General features: G+C 33.1%; 1 protein-coding gene across 2 annotated transcripts in view; it reads left to right on the plus strand.

Moving 5' to 3' along the window:
• The first annotated feature begins 8084 nt into the window (after positions 1-8084).
• LOC108905738 (prolyl 4-hydroxylase subunit alpha-1) overlaps positions 8085-13441 on the plus strand; it is a 33609-nt gene continuing 28252 nt past the window's right edge. Inside the window, exons 1-2 of one of the 2 annotated variants that reach the window (XM_018708742.2) lie at positions 8085-8250; positions 10803-10846. The gene's annotated coding sequence lies outside the window, so the exon portion shown is untranslated. The remainder of the gene's footprint in view (positions 8251-10802; positions 10847-13441) is intronic. The other variant, XM_018708741.1, reaches the window with a different exon arrangement.

Below are 13441 nucleotides of genomic sequence, written 5' to 3' on the forward strand. Positions count from 1 at the left end.
ATAATGAATCAAATTTAATTCATTTACTTATTAACATTTATATTTATAGTAATAGACATTTCGTTTTTTGTTTTATCACATTTAACTCCATTTCCGTTAATGACAACCCTTGTAGGATTGTTGTTATCATTTTCGGAACGCATAACATCTGCCGAAGTTCGTGAAGAATTTGCACAAGTTACGGATGTCTCTTCTTGTAAGGAACAACTATATTTTCCTTGGATTTTCCTTGCAATATAAAGTTTGGTAGATATAGACTCCTAAACATAACTTTCTGCTACAGAGGAGCTCTTCCATCCACCATGCTATTTGATGGTTGTAAGACCAGCACCTTTATTGGCTAATAAAGTTGTTGAAGTGCGCCTCATACAATGGCCATTATATGCTTCTATAATCAGGATTGAAACAACTATTGAGGGTACCTTCGCCAATATGTTGATTCCAACAGGCTAAGAAGTACATTTTTGATTGATGTATCTTAAAAAGAATCTGTCTTGTGTTAGGCGAATTGGGCGCAAAGAAATATATTTTCTGCATATTTCAACAGCTTTCACGCAAAATCCTTCTTCTATAATTGTAAATTTTCTTAAAATGCCCGTCTTGGTGTTAGGTATTGAAACAAGTAGGTAACTGCCAACATCCTGTACGTCACTAATTTTCAAATTTGTCAATTCGCAGCATCGACAGGCACCAGAAGCCCCCATTATTAGTACAACTTAAATAATTCAAAGTTCACTATACAGGGTGTTAAAAAAAGGGTGTAAAATATTTCAGGAGGTAATAGTATGAACCAAAATAAGCAAAAAAGTCTTAATAAACATGGGTCCGCAAAGTAACGGTTGCGGAGATATGGACCACTATTCGTTTTTCAAACATTTTATTTTGTTAGGAATAAACCGACAAACGAAGCTTTTAACAAACAAAAAACAAAGTTACAAAAAATGTTCAAAGTGCCCTCTGTCCATTTCCAAGCAGGCACGACATCTTCGTCTCAACGATATTCGAACTCTTTCGAAAACACCCCCTTTGGTTTGGATTTCTTGACACTTTTGATTAATCCGTAGCTGCAGCTCTTCCAGGCTATTTACAGGAGTACCATACACTAATGTCTTCAAATATCCCCAAACAAAGAAATCTAAAGGGTTCAGATCAGGCGATCTTGGAGGCCATAAAACAGGTCCGGCCCTTCCTACCCATCTATGTGGAAAAGTTTGGTGTAAATGCTCTCTAACGGCCATGGAAAAATGAGCTGGAGCACCATCATGCTGGAACCACATTTGTTGCCTCTGATTCAAAGGAATGTCTTCCAAAAACTCATACAGTGTGTTCTGCAGAAAGTTGAGGTAAGCAGCGCCTGTTAATCGGTTTGGTAAAACAACAGGACCTAGAAACCTGTCACCTACAATACCCTGATGTCCAGATTCTATTAGAGCATGAAAAACATAAAACATTCCATATCTCCGCAACCGTTACTTTGCGGACCCATGTTTATTGAGACTTTTCTGCTCAGTTTGGTTCATACTATTACCTCCTTAAATATTTTACACTCTTTTTTTAACAGCCTGTATACCTAACAACATGTAAAACGTAAAAAGATATTATCGTAAATATTAGATCGGAAACCCCAGTCAAAAATTTTTCAATATGTGCTCTTTAGAATGCGGTAGCTTTTTTGCTTTGTATCCTCTCGATTCACAATAAGCAGTAAGCTTGTTATAATTTCTAATATCTATATTTTTGTAGACCTTTATAGTAGCCTTCAACATCGAATACTTCGACCACGTAGATGAAATTGCATATATTTTCTTCAAATTTAAAAATACGATAGCATGACTTCATTTATTGTCATTACTCTCTGTTTTTCCCTAATTCGTTAAATTCAGGGAACACTTTTTCGTAATGATCCCTGGATTTCGCTGGCAATAAATGCTTCTTGAGCTTCTTCAAAACAGCCACAGGAACACAATTACTTTCTTGCATTTTTACCAAATTCAGATAGAACTATTTATTAAATAATTTATAATAAACCACGTACTATAGCAACTAATAGGTATAACAAAACGTACCACGTTTCATTGAGTAGTAGTAAGAAATATCAAGTCGAATATTTGTTTATTAAATTCCAATAATTCTGACTCCACAAACATAATTGTGATGTAATTATGTATAAAATGTTGTATTGCATTCGTGTTTTAATTGCCTTTTATCCACTTAAGAATATTAAACGCTCGAACTACGTTCTCGCGTTTAAACATTCTTGCGTGGATAAAATGCTACTTAAAACACTTATACAATAAATAACTATTATAAAAATATTTTTCCCGGTATAGGGAGAGATAGTTTATTGACAAGGGTATGTATTTTTGTCACAGTATGTTAAAAATTTAAGTAAGTAAAGTCAAAGAGAATTAAAAAGTAAATGAAAATGATAAAAGATATATAACAATGTCGTGTGTCCTTAATTATCGGATATAGGTATACCTACTCATTATATTCAGTGATACTATAAAAGCAATTAGTCAGAAAAATATTTTAGCTAGTGCATAAAATTCCTTGCATCCAATCGATCTCACATAAATTTGTTGTACCTACAGATTATAATATACCTTATTTAACTGCGTGACTTTCAATCTTGAGTAGGGAATGCTGGTTAAAAAATTATGTCTTATTTTAATGGCGCATAATCCCTTATCAACTCTTTAAAATGCTTCAATTGAACTCTACCTATCGATTAATGTTCTTGGTACACTCACACTGTGTACTATTTGGTTGTTCTAAGTTCAAGTGTAACTGAAATATTGATTTTTTCAAAATTTGAAATCCCACTTTCAAGCTCTATAACTTCTCAGCATCCCCTGCATGCCCTTGTTCTGTGTCGGTTCTTATGCGAAACACCCTGTATATAAGTAATTAAGTAATAAAAATATTATATAAAGGAGCTGACGTGTTATTTTGTCAAAGAGAAATGTTAAAATTATTTATAAAATTTTATCATAACATTTACAAAAAAAAAAACATTAAAACTGATTATTAACTTACTGCATTCCACCTTCGCTAACAAACTGATCTATTTTGATTTTATTTGCGAATAAATAATGGCACTGTCTGTTTTTATTCTTAATGTAGCAATCATTACCTTCTAAGAGGCATCGTTAGCCTTATTTACTCATCAGTAGCTTGTATGGAAAATAAGATTGGTTTACAATTACCGAACTAATGAGATTCCTTCCAAAACGTAAAAAGGAATGTAGGTGGATAAACATTTTGCACAGTTTTACCTGATGAAGAGTCAACAGACACACACACACACTAGTTTATATAATGTGTCTCTAAATTAACGATCACAGACATAAATAAAATGAAAAAAAAATTGAGCAAGGCGTATTAAAATTAAGTATACAATATACTTATGTGTCATTTAATCCTCGTTATCTATTGAGGTTTTTGGAGGTAAAGTATAACAGGAAATTTAGGAGAAAAGATGTCCCGTTCGATCAAAAATCGACCTATCTCGGCGTTTTTCGGAAAAATAATTTTCTTGACAGTTATTCGCCCTATTTCATTTTCAAGAGCCCACCCTATATATTTGAGAATATACTTAGCAAAACTACGTAAGATAAAAACAGTTATTAATTGAATCCGACAAACATTCATTGATCACAATGAATTGATCACGTGTGCCACTAGCATTAAGATTAATGAACCGTTCTGGGGATCCGCTTTTATTTGTTCTAAATTTAATTGTGTAAATGTAACCCTCACACGGAAATATCAAGAATAGGAATTATTATCCCTAATTACTCGAAGCTCGGCTTAGGGCAACTCAAATAACTTTTTACTGCTTTCGTGTATTACGTTCTGCGCTGCCTCTTCCTGCCTGTTGCAATTATTGAAGAGCAGAGAATGGTTCACAACAAGCATGAGTTACGACAAAACCATTGATGAAGCTGTAAAAATCGATCAGACTCGGATTTCAGACAGGCCATAGGCGTACTACATCTTTACATCCGCGAGAAAAATAACTAAAAAAAGTATGTAGTAATGCAATAAAGTAATAAATAATATTTTAAATAATAATAAAGGAATTGTATACAATCCAAGTTGTTATATCTGGTAAGTTCAAGTAATATAATTGCTAGGTATATTTACTTATTATATCTTTTATCTCATTATTTAACATCAACTGTTTGAAGACAAAATACGACTTTTTATAATTTACGTGTTGATATTATAACACCTGCATCTAGGAATATCTTACATTACCGATAATCGATTGTATACCTCGTGGTTAAAAACTCGACAAAAGATATCAATTTATATGTTCACTATTATGTCTCTATCCCCGTCTTACCAACTTAGTTTTTACTTGGAACAAAACATAACTCTCAACAAACAACCCTAAACAGTTTTCTAATAAGTACCTTGTGTGGAATACACGTATATAATTATTTTCCTTCAAAGAATGGAATTCACCGACGTCGTTATTCTAAATAATTACCCTTTAGGCAATAGAAAGAACGAATATGGGACGTAAATGTGGTAAATAATAATTAGAGTTTGTCACATCGATACATAAATAAAAAACAGCCCGGTAACGAGACCTGTGCGTTCGAACTGTGCCTATCAAATTAATAAATGAAATGTACATTTTCCTGATTTATGCTGTGACTGAACAACAACAGAATGTGTTTATGAAACAAATCCGAAAAGCACAAGGTATGGCCCAGGATATCCCATTAATGTCCTGTTCATAATCATCATATCTCAGGACATTGACCGTATGTGTTCGAGACATATAGGTAATTTTATACCAGGTATTTTATACTGCAATATACGAAGGATATTTCCCACGTTGAAAATAATTTGAGTTTTAATGTAAAGAAATTTTGGTGGTTTGTTAATATTAAAAATAATAACAGTTTTCCATCTGTAATGACATTAAATGAGATGACCATTACAAATGCACCAGATATATGTGAGCTGTTTTTTGATAGTAAAATGTTATTTGATGCCATATTACAAACTATTGCATTTATATTACACGTTTGTATTTAGTAAAATTAATTTAGCTTCAGTTATATGGAATTCTCAATATATTAGTTGCATTGAAATGATTCAACATATATTTTTTTCTTTCAAGTGTAGGAGAACTTTGAACGACGTTTTCATAGATTGTCTGTTGAATATAATACTATAACTTTAGCTAACAGGAAAGTATTAGCAGATGTTATTAACCTGTATAAAATTATTAATGGTAAAATCGATTGTGTAGGCCGTTTAGGTCCTACGACTTAGTTTTCTCTCCTGAGTGCAGAATGATGCGTTCTTATAACGACATTTGTAGCAGTTTATATTTATTTAAGAGATTGCTCAAATGTATACTTCTTTTATAATATTTTTTATGCTATTTATGCTGTTTGATGTTTATCTGTCAATTTAGTGGATATTTTAGTGGTTTTTGTCGCCTGTTTGTATCCCAAATGTAAGTAAATAAATAAATATTCCATTATTAGTTTGGTATCCTATACACTTTTTGGAATATATCCCTGGAAATTGTATCAGAAATTAATGTTATAAAATAACTTAGCAAGGCCTCTTTAATCATGATGTGATGTGTGTCTTAATATTCAGAGACCTACAGATTGTCCAAACCTTATGTCCCTGGGATATATGGTGGGATATTTATAGGATATCCTGACTTGTAACCTAAGGTATCCCTCAGATGTCTGAAGGATAACCCATATCTGTTATAACATCAGACATCCTCAGACTGTCTGAAACATATGTCCCTGGGATATAAGATGGGATATTTGGAGGATATCTTATTCTGTAACATAAGATATCCCTCGAACATCAAATGAATAGACAAAGCCAAAACTGTACATTATGGTGATCATGGTCATGGAGGTATATCCCACCAGATATCTTAAGAATCCAGATATGTGGAACAGGTTTGTGTTACTTGGATATCGAAGGTATAATGCGTATAGAAAATAAAATCTTACATCTGTCGTAATGGACAATTTTATTAGATGATCTATATTTTGTTCAATGGGGCAATGAGGTCCTATCTCTCCTTGAGATAATGATGGATACTATGATAATGGTTCTCTTAACTGTTCTTATAATTCTTGCTTACAGGCATCGACCTGTAACATTGGTCGCATTTTTATTTTAATTATATTAAGTTGTTTCTTTAAAAAATGTTTGTCGTATTTGTAAGTTAATGTATACAGGGTGTTAAAAAAAGAGTGTAAAATATTTCAGGAGGTAATAGTATGAACCAAAATAAGCAGAAATGTCTCAATAAACATGGGTCCGCAAAGTAACGGTTGCGGAGATATGGAATGTTTTATGTTTTTAGCCCCTTTTTTTATTTTGCAAAAACGTTGTGTATTTTCTTATAATAGTTGGTTGATGTTTAGTGAAATAAACAGTACGTATTTGACAGTTGTTCTCAGTGCACAAGTTTTCTTTCGCTATGGCTGGTTACTCTAACGCAGAATTAACAGACATGCATTTCATGTATGGTCGTGCTAATGGGAACGCCACCGAAGCGCGACGTCTTTATGTTGACGCTTATCCAAATCGCCAGATTCCTTCACAACGCATGTTTGGAAGAATTCACCAAAGATTGCGTGATACCGGTTCCTTGAGCAAACAGTGCCATTTATCCGGAAGACCAAGGTCGGTATCCACTCCTAGAGCAGAAGAAGAAATTCTAGCACTGGTAGAGCAGAATCCAGGTACGAGTGTGCGGAGAATATCAGCCGAGGTAGGAATTAGTGGTCCTCTTGTTTGGAGAATCCTTCACGAGCAACTGCTTTATCCATACCATGTGCAACGAGTACAGGCCTTAAATCCAATAAATGATCATCAAGCACGTTTGGTTTTTTGCCGCTGGTTTCTACGTCATGATGCTGAAGACCCTCGTTTTCTTGCAAACATTCTTTTTACTGATGAGGCCGGGTTCACAAGAAATGGAGTGTTTAATTTTCACAATACGCATATTTGGGCCGACGAAAATCCTCATGCTCTAATAGAATCTGGACATCAGGCACGTTTTTCATTAAACATTTGGATGGGTATTGTAGGTGACAGGTTTCTAGGTCCTGTTGTTTTACCAAACCGATTAACAGGCGCTGCTTACCTCAACTTTCTGCAGAACACACTGTATGAGTTTTTGGAAGACATTCCTTTGAATCAGAGGCAACAAATGTGGTTCCAGCATGATGGTGCTCCAGCTCATTTTTCCATGGCCGTTAGAGAGCATTTACACCAAACTTTTCCACATAGATGGGTAGGAAGGGCCGGACCTGTTTTATGGCCTCCAAGATCGCCTGATCTGAACCCTCTAGATTTCTTTGTTTGGGGATATTTGAAGACATTAGTGTATGGTACTCCTGTAAATAGCCTGGAAGAGCTGCAGCTACGGATTAATCAAAAGTGTCAAGAAATCCAAACCAAGGAGGGTGTTTTCGAAAGAGTTCGAATATCGTTGAGACGAAGATGTCGTGCCTGCTTGGAAATGGACGGAGGGCACTTTGAACATCTTCTGTAACTTTGTTTTTTGTTTGTTAAAAGCTTCCTTTGTCGGTTTATTCCTAATAAAATAAAATGTTTGAAAAACGAATAGTGGTCCATATCTCCGCAACCGTTACTTTGCGGACCCATGTTTATTAAGACTTTTCTGCTTATTTTGGTTCATACTATTACCTCCTGAAATATTTTACACTTTTTTTTTAACACCCTGTATAAATAAAACTACTTACGTAAAATATCTTATCTCAGACGAATAAACATATTAGAATGAGTGTTTTTAATTATTAACGTATCTTTAAAATCTTAGCCTTATGCGCCATCTATTAGAATTCACGAACACCATAACTGAAGTGTACTCTTATTATACAGATCTCTACTATTCGAGGACATTGTAGCTTTTACATCTTCCCCGAAGATGACGCCTGCTTCTAAAATATCTGGTATCGACATTTACCGCCCCCGTTAGATGGTGGTAGAATGAAACTAAATAAAACAATAACAATCCCATCCACTCCATTCTCGAACGCATGGGAGAATTAGAATAACATGTGTTTATTACATTAAAATTGGCGTTGTGTCGGCCGGCAGTATTGGTTTTTATGCATTGGGAGACGTTCGTTAGTTCGTCAGTCTGTGTCAGTGCCGTGCTGTGTTCAGTTGGCGTTTTGGAAGTATTCCAAATAAACTGTCCAAAACAACTGATTCTGTGTGAGTACCCATGAAGGCATTGCCATTAGGGCACTGTTCCAGTCTGCTGATTTTGTATTTTTGTCGGCAAAATAACAAATCATCAAACGTTAGATCCCAACATATGATTTTAATATTCCCTGTATGTCCCTAATTTTAATGGAGCTATTTAATTTTCGCAGTTGTTTGTTTTAATTAAAGAGCGAATATTAATTTTGGCTGAACATTTTGCTGTACTTTCAACTTCTTAATTGCTTTTAATTAAATGGCAATTAAACATGTCCTATTATTATATAGGTTCCTACTTAATTAAAAAAATATATGTAATTGATTTTATTAGTGTCAATTGTGCGAAATTCTGTTAATAAACCAGAGAGATCTTCTTGATATTAAAATGAGTGCGTGACATATTAAAGGTTGCTTGCATGCATCTACATCGTTGATCCAAATAATAGACCGACACCGACCGATGTTAATATAAATATTTGTGCCCCTGGCGTTCTATTTAGGGTATTCACTTCAGTACGTCAGACAAAAAGCAAAAATTGCAAGCAATTTGTTTTTTTTAAAGCGGTAGTGATGTAATACATATAACATTCATAAGTTCGGAAGCTTATTTATGTCGTGCTCTTTCCACTCATACGCCTACGACAAGCATATATGTCAACTACATAAATTTTAATGATATGGATGCCTAATTTAAAGTGTAGCTTTATACAGGATGTTCTCCAAGTCCCGGACATATCTGCAAAAAATTGTTTCTTGAAACATTTTAAACTAAAACGGATTTATTAACAACGGATCTTCAACTACTGACTTTAGAGATAGGCATGTTGTGTTGATATTTAAAAAAAAATCATAGACCGATATCCAGCGTCATGGATACAATAAATATAATTGGCTGCACCGCTTCATATTAACCATTCTAGCGCAGCTTTTGAAGATAATTGATGTAAAATGTTTAAACTTGAACTAATGAGACAATCCACTGAAATGACACACAAATTGTGTGCTAAAATTCGACACCAATGAGTATTTTGGTATAGTATTTCCGATATTAATTGAAGAATCAAGAGGATGACAGTATGTACCAGGTTCGGTCGCTGACGCAGCAACTCGGCATAGAAATATTTGAAAAACTTGTTCCCATATTTATTTAACCATACCCATATACAGGTCTGATCAAACTAAACGTGAAGGTGGTAGAAATGTATACGCCCAGTTGAAGAATGCGCGTGCGGGCAAACGGTGTTATGCACTGTTGGTCTGGTCGACTGCGTCATAAATTTCAGTTGTCGACAAGTCGCCTGGCAGTGTAGTGCATCAATGCGAATTTTGGTGTGATTCATGTAATTTTAATTTATTATAGGCACTTTCTATTAATCATTCATATTACAATTGCGAAAGGGAGAAATAAGAGGGATATTTGGTTTACTAATATTATGGGATTTTGGAGACCTTTTGAAACGGAGCAAAACGAAATTTACCATCAATATTATAAAATTGTTTGAGGACATAAATAATTAAAATATGTTGTTGGTCAAATGAACATATAATAGAAATTTTCTACACATTATATACAAATTATTAGGTATAATTTTTTACCTTTAACAGAAAACTTTTTTAGGGACGCCTATGAAACTCATTAAATTTTATTGCTCGCTTTTTTGTACATGACTTCGGATAGACTATACTAAAAAAAATTTTCTCTATTTAGTTTGTTTTTAGTTGAATACATCTCCATAATTAAATTATCGTTCGTAACGACGAAACAGCGACATTGCAAAAAAATAATTTGTTGTATACAGAGTGATTCATAATGTCATTAATTTTAACCACGTATTCGGAAGGCTTAATAAAGACAGAAAATGGAAAAATACTTACTCGGCGTTTTAAAAAATAAGCGCAAACTACCCTTTAACTCCCGTTAATTCGGCGTAATACTTTACATCACATTTGCTAACTGGGAACGCGCCGGCGCGTCACAGCGTTCGAATGTTGAAGCGAAACAGCTAACTTCCCCAGTCTTGAATCTTGCAATTTGTTTCAAAAACAAAGTGCAGCGGATACCCATTTTATTACCAAAGTGCTATGGATGGATGAGTGTTTTTACTAACTAACGGTCGAAAACAATCATTATTTGTTTTTATTAACAAATAAATAATACTTGTTAATATTTAAAATGTAAAAAAATATCTTATTCATTCATGTGTTTAGCTAAAAAGCTCTGTTTATTCGTTGTCGTTCACAATGGATTAAAAACTTATTAAAAGCTAAGATAGTGACCGAATACAGTAGGTCAAGATTCACTCTCGATAAACCTCTGTGGGTCAGGAGCTTTCCAAAAAGAGGCTTAAATAATGACTTGAAAATATTTGTTAAGCTTAAATATGCATTTTAAAATTTTTTAAGAACGTATTCATATTCTTTTTATTTTTCCCTATATTCCCTTAAAATTAATGACATTATGACTGAATCGCCCTGTATATACTTTTTCTTTTGTAATATCATTATGACACATCATGTCAATGAAAAATTTACATATTTATTTATTTATTTATTTATTTATTTAGTTGGAAACAACTACTGCCAAGACAGAACGGAGCCCAATTATAAGGCAGGTATAATACAGATTATAAAACAGATAACATTTACATTAATATAATTAAAACACAAATAGAAAATACACACTATATATAAATACATAAAAATAGCGACTTCTATTGAGGATACATGTTTTAAAAGACGAAAAATGCTTAGTTCATCCCATTTAAGATAACACGTACAAGTAAAACTAAAAGTTATGGAAGAATATCGCATACCCAAGAAAACTGATAAAATTATGTCATAAATTAACAAATGAACTAGCAAATAAATAAGCTATTCGCCATCATAAAAAATGTCAAAAAATAAAAAACGCCCTGTATCTCTTAAACTACGTTAGATTTAAGAAATTATATTAAAATATTTTCAAATTAATCAAATGTCAAATCTGATATGCCAAATCACCGTTTAATAATAAAATGGGCGGGTTTTAAACTTCTTTCGACAGCATTTTGTATCTTCAACTAATCACGACATCGAGATATGGTTTTCGCCTTTTAATGTTCCAGAGAACGAACTCTAGGCTTTTTAACTATGTTGTTTTTCTTTATCTCCTTGAGAAATATGAGTAACTCCCCAATTTCGGTCTAGATATTATCAAAATTAGGTCACCATGTATAATCTAACTAATCAAATTGCCCTATTAATCAAAATATTGATCTAAAAATTAGTTACGACAGAAAACACCCTGTATAAATGAGAAGCACATCTTAATTGGTATCTAAGTCTAATTTATATAAATATTTTTTGCTAATATTAAAAATTAATTCTGTTGCGCTTGTTATTTTATTATCTGTGACACTATTAGAGATTAGTCAGGAGGAAATAAGCATAACATGGTTAAAAATAGACGACGCAGTCTTATTTTATTGCTTTAACGACATAAAACATTGGAAAGCCTCATTGAAACATTTGGTGTACTGTAACGTAATTAGTGTATGGACCGTTGCTCAATATCAGATTAAAATCATCGGTCATTATTTCCACCTCTTTGTTTTTTTATAATTCAAATTAAACATTAATTAAACCGCTCTTGCATAATTTGATTTATTTTCGGATTGTTTGTTGAGCTCTATTGTTCATTGACCTTTTCAGTGAGCACTGTTTGATAATTTGGCAATATTTCTATTGTCAGAATTTATCTAAAATATCTGTAATATACCATAACCCTCGCCATAGCCTTAGCAAGAGAGAAAAATTTTATTGTCGGCATATTAGGTTGAAAACAATTGATTACTTGTAGTAATTTTTAAATCTTGTCCTAACTTAAGTCTTTTTGTCTTTTTAAATGCAATCTTAAATTTATGTGTTTAACCTTATCTAAATGCCACGTTGACAAATTATATTTTTTTGTGAACTAGTCAATATGAGCAAGTTCTAGCTAATTTTAGTTCACGTTCAGAACCAACCAAAACGGCCCATTACATTGAACACCTAACCTACCTTATCTAAATGCCACGTTGACAAATTATATTTTTTGATGAACTAGTCAATATGAGCAAGTTCTACCTAATTTTAGTTCACGTTCAGAACCAACCAAAACGGTCCATTACATTGAACACTGTACGAGAGAGAAAGGTCATGGTTTACTATGAAAAATTTCAATATTTTTTAGTACTGTTTGTGGTTTAATTCATCCAAACTGGAACATCCTGTATATCTTCCAAATGTTTCCTTGCATTGCTTACTAATATTGTAAAACTAAGAATCAATTTAGTAATTTAAAATTAATTTTTAGTTGGTCATTCCTAACATTTTTCCCAGACAACAATGTCGCTAACGTTATATAATGATTTATAATTATTATCTATTTAAGGTGAAAAACCATTATTCCCCGTGCATAAAAAAATTAAAATCAAATGGTAAGCTCGTTGAATCAATCCGTGATGTTACTTATGCAATTCTATGTAATTGTTACACAATGCAACTGCATTTTTGTCGGGGAAACCCAACCGCGCGTAAATACAAAACATTGAAGCAAAGAACTCGGAGCTTTTTGAGAACCTTGTTATAATACTGCCTATCATCAGTAGTTATAAAGACAGTAGAGAGACAATTATTTTGATCTAAGATAGTAATAAGTTAAAGTTGCAACTACAGCAAAAACAAAGTTTATTTGCAACATTCAGAAAGTAGTACTCAACCTTGATATGGATACAAATATATTTTTCAGTTCTTCGAAATAATATTAAAAAAAAATGTAGACGTAGTGTATTGACGAACATACAGTTTTCGTTGGATTCCTCCGAGATCTATATGGCAGTGTCAACAACGATCAATAATAACGGGTAGTCACTTAAATGTAAATCTACGAAACATTGGATTTAATCGTAAGGAAACACCAACGCAGACACCACATTCTATTGATAAAAACCAAGAATATAACGAAATACATAGCTGATTTTAAACAAATCTTTATAAAATATATTGCAAACGTCGCTATTATCGCACACAGAATTTTCCCAACTCTTCCATCTACCATATATTTAACTCGAGTTAATACACAATACAGGGTGTTTCAATAAAGTTGATGAAGCTGTTGACCACAAGCTCTTCAGGGAAATCGAAATAACTGGAAATTAAAGTATGCAAAAGATATCCAATTCCA

The sequence above is a fragment of the Anoplophora glabripennis genome, unplaced genomic scaffold (genome assembly GCF_000390285.2).
Source record: "Anoplophora glabripennis isolate ALB-LARVAE unplaced genomic scaffold, Agla_2.0 scaffold31, whole genome shotgun sequence".
In the NCBI taxonomy this organism is placed as follows: Eukaryota; Metazoa; Arthropoda; class Insecta; order Coleoptera; family Cerambycidae; genus Anoplophora; species Anoplophora glabripennis.